We start from the raw sequence: 4,474 nt of genomic DNA on the forward strand, positions 1-4,474 counted from the left end.
TCTAGGATCAGGAACACCTTAGGGCTGGAGCTGATCGGGTGTTTGTAAGCCGGAACGCAAGCAAGAACAATTTGGGGTTTTTCCGGAATTAGGGTTTCCAAAAGACCAAGACGGCGCCGTGTATTGTTTCTGCGAGTGTGGGCGCGTCTGAGATCGGATTGACAAACGGTATTCGCTGATGGATTCGTCTCGTCAAGAGCTTCAAGTTGATATGTGGCTCGTCGTCTGGTTCCTCAGGGTTTGAGAGATAGATAGATTTTAAGTTGCGCCTGATTTAGGGTTTATGTGTGACGGATTTTAGGTTAGGTTTTGTCTCAGGGTTTTGGAGTCTATCGTGCTGATAACGTGTTGTAAATTAGAGAGTTTAGAGACTGAATATTTCTATGTTATTATTAATGATCAAGGGGGTTCCTTTATATAAGGATTACAAGATGAAGATACATGGAAAGTATCCAAAAACCTAAACTCACTAGGATTAGGAAAACTACTAATACATAATAATGGAAAGATTACATCTACTAGGAAAAAGAAAGGGTTTCCTTTTCTCCAAGCTTTGTGACCGTTTTTCTCTCTTCTGAAGTCGGCTCTCTCTCTCCTCTCTCTAGGCTTCGACCGTCCCTCTATCTTCTAGGTATTGGGCCAGTTTTGAACCGGGCCTGGTTAATGGTAATCCACTCCATGATTTATAAAAATTTACCAATACTTTGGGTGTTATTCTTTTATTTTATTGAATAGTATTTGTTTTTCCATTTTGTTTTTTTTCCTTAAAGTCCCATGCACGTTACGTCTAAGAATATTGGTATAAATAATGGGATAATTTTATTTGTATTTTATAAACGTAAGTTTCATGTGTACGTTTGTAAATTATTCTCGCACTCGGATGGCTTAGACCGTCTAATGATGTCTTCTAGCTTTTATATTTGTTTATTATCTCATTTTAGGCGGATGTAGAACAAACTTTTAGTGGGGACAAATCATATGTAAATATAAAAATCAGGCTAAAACTTGATTTTTAATAGAGGCAAATAACTAAATTTTGGGCAAGTTACAAAGAATTTGATTATTTATTTGGGGGGCAAGTGCCACCTCCTTGTATCAAGTAGGTATTTTTAGATGTTTAACTTTTTTTTTCTTTTTTTGCGAAAAAGGTTGTCGTTTAACTTGCAAAGATTTGTAGTTGTTTTAGGGCTGAAATTGATTCAGGCAGGCTGAATGAGAAAATAGTTGCATAAGTTGTTGAAGGTTAAAACAGAAGCTATAGTTGAAGGTAAAACTGAAGCAATAGCAATGCATGAGTTATTTTGACAATATACCCGTTCAGATGAAGTTTATAAAGTTCTTAATACAAACCTTTTAGTGTTGTCCATATCATTGATGGGGCACCTTCTTGACATTATGTTGGATATAAGGCACCAATATATGTTTTCGATATTTGGTATATGAATAGAATATTAAGACTTATATACAAAGTTTGGTTTAAGTAAAACCCTTTTAGTGCCGCAGTTAAAAAATGTTGTGAAGACTGGAAACAATAATCATAGGAGAAGAAGAAGAGCGAGAGAGACTGAGAAAGATTCGCATGGCCAACTCCCATAGTGTGACGGGCGGGGAAGCTGAGGAGTTAAAAGTTAGAAAAACCTCTGATCTAGGTCCGTGATCTCACATGAGTTGGTTGGTCAAGATGCCCTCCATACCCTTCACTGGAGACCTGAATATAGGCCCATGGAGTCAAGTATCCTTTCATACCATCACTGCAAGTAGTTCCAAATACATCAGGAAACAGTTCGGAAAAAATCTTAAGTTGCAAGTGTAAAATCAAACTTACCAGCTGACTTCATACTTATCCACCATTACTTGAACATGGAGTCAAGTAGCTACCTTCATATTTTTCATTTGATTTATGAACCTTAGCTCAGGTCAAGAGAGAAGATGAATTTGGCAAGGAGTGCGACGTTGCTATGAAAAGCATGTCACACATACTGGCGGTTCCTCACTTGTTCTCATCCTGCAGAATGAAAGTAAAAAATAATTTAAGAAAACAGAGCCTGATCGGAAGATAATTACTAAAACATTGGAGTGGAGGAATGACACCTATACTTTTTTTTTCTTGACCTTTTAATCTCATCAACAGTTGCTATTAACTATCCATGTCTGAAACTGTATATGCGGCATCAATTGCGTTTCTCCTCCACCATTATTCTGTAAAGCTAACCTCTCTCTCTCTGATAATACACAAAACCAACAGAGTAAGGCTCAGAAGGACAAATGCAACCAAATGGTACTGACTGAGGCAAATGCAAACTTGATTAGGTCTCAATTTGAGAAGGTTTGTGCCAAAATTAATAGCTACGCTTCCAAATATATTGATGAAATCTCCGATGACATACTCTGTCATCCCATGTTTAAAGAACGGAGACAATGATCATCTGAAGCTGCAAACTTGGTGTAATCGCAACCTCAGGCTCTGATGTGATTTTAAAGTCTTCGGAATCTGCAAGAGAAGAACAAATCTAAGCGTATAACCTAAGAGGGGCTACATGATGGTAACTGCAAGAGATACCAACAAAAACACAGCTTGCAGCTTCGGTTATGTAATAAAAAGAAAACTGTCCATAAAACTTCATCAGAGGGTTTCTTCAATCGTTAATTCTATCGAAACATAGATCAAGCTGAAGATTAGCATAGAATTGAAGAGGCCAAAAAAACCTGCTAGGATACGCTGGAGAGGTTCAGATCTAGATTGATTTTAAACAGCAAAGAAGAGTAGATGTCCTCCTCTACCACAAAACAATTCGGCGTTGAGTAAAAACACGAATAAAATTGGATCTTTTTCCATGTTCTCAACGTGTTGGAGCAGCTCCCAAGGATGTAGGAATTCGCCGTTGTCGTAATTGGTAAGCTGAACAAACTATCCTTGTGGAGCTTGTTGTAGTTATGCTGTTCATCGCTGGAAGTTTGTGTATTTATACTCGTTGCTTTAGTCGTTTACTTTGGAAATCGATGAGTCGATTGAATGCTTCATGAGTGGGTTAACCACGTAAAATCTAGGAATAAAGTACATATTAATGCAAGCTGAAGACGTAACGGTGAACTAGTCGGTATTAAGTTCCATAGAACTTACGGCTGCGAGACAGAGAATATCGAAGGGAGAAGATGACTAAACTTAATTTGCATGGGCTTATAATTTTTTGCTTAAAGCCATAAATATTTGAGGACCAAATAAAAACCCACCAAACACAAAGAACCAGCGATTTCGGCGAACGTAAATGAAGCGAGCTTTGCGATTTTTTAAGGATGCCACGTGTTGGGATTTGCTCCTCCCTCTATGATGACGTGGCGCAAGAAGATGGGAGCAAACCTAACTTTATTTGTATAGATAGATAGATATACACACAGTTATTGATATATAAAAATAATAAAAATAGTTTAACTATATATATTGCGTAACTGATTATATTAAGGATTAGTTGAGTCACGTAATATATCATATTAACCAATAATTAATCTACACATTACATATCAGTTTGTCAATCAAATAATATAATCCATCTGCATTTTTTTATTATACAAACTACTTTACAACCAATGATTTAAATGAGCAAGAAAGATAAAACAATTTACATAGAAGAGACTATCACTACAAGAAAACGTTTACACAACAACAAAGATTTACGACGAAAATATTTCATCGTAAATTTACATAGTATTTACGACGCAGTTACGAGGAGACCAACTTTCGTCGTAAACGCCATGTAAATATACGACGAAATATTTTCGTCGTAAAATCCATGTAAGTTTACGACGAAAGTACGTGGAATGAGAAATACGTCGTAATCGTTACATCGACATTACAACGAAACATGTTACCGTTATATTTAGGTGAAAACGTGTATTCAATGTGCTTTAACTTACCTAATTTTGTCGTAAAGTCGTTGTAAATATTATGTTAAAACCATGTAAAATCAATGTAAGACATTCCTTGTAAAATCGTTGTTATATTTCAACTACCCAACTCAAAAATTTCTCTATATATATGTCATTTTCCACAACTCTCTTCCTCAAAACACACAAACGGAAAAAAAAAAATCCGAAAAAAAAACCAGAAAAAAAAAAAATTTCAAAAAAAAATCTAAGAAAAAAATGGTCGGTGGCGGTAGTATTTACGAGTTACGGAGTTGGATGTATTTGCACAAAGATTCCAACGGGAGGGTGACAAACACATTTCTGAGTTCTCCGGAATGAAGAGTCATGATTGTCATGTGTTTATGCAACGACTACTTCCATTTGCTTTTGTCGAGCTCCTTCCAGCAAATGTCCATGAAGCACTTGCAGGTAATTATAATTTTATAATATATATACATATGTTATGAAATGTTATTAATTTGATTACTTTTGCAATATACAGCCATCGGAGCATTTTTCAGAGATCTTAGCACACGTACGTTCAAGGAAGAAGTCATCGAACAACTTCATC

General features: G+C 36.1%; 1 long non-coding RNA gene across 3 annotated transcripts; it reads right to left on the reverse strand.

The window, feature by feature from the left end:
- Positions 1-1,463: 1,463 nt before the first annotated feature.
- On the reverse strand, positions 1,464-2,850 carry LOC106317245. Of its 3 annotated transcripts, none has more exons than XR_001265081.1 (4): positions 2,707-2,850; positions 2,388-2,491; positions 1,826-2,222; positions 1,464-1,751 (listed from the first exon to the last, which is right to left on the reverse strand). It is a non-coding gene; the product is annotated as an uncharacterized LOC106317245 (long non-coding RNA). The 3 variants fall into 3 exon arrangements; XR_001265082.1 differs by having other exon boundaries at positions 2,303-2,491; XR_001265080.1 differs by having other exon boundaries at positions 1,826-2,491.
- Positions 2,851-4,474: the final 1,624 nt, after the last annotated feature.

This window comes from Brassica oleracea, chromosome C9 (genome assembly GCF_000695525.1).
Source record: "Brassica oleracea var. oleracea cultivar TO1000 chromosome C9, BOL, whole genome shotgun sequence".
Lineage (NCBI taxonomy): Eukaryota > Viridiplantae > Streptophyta > Magnoliopsida > Brassicales > Brassicaceae > Brassica > Brassica oleracea.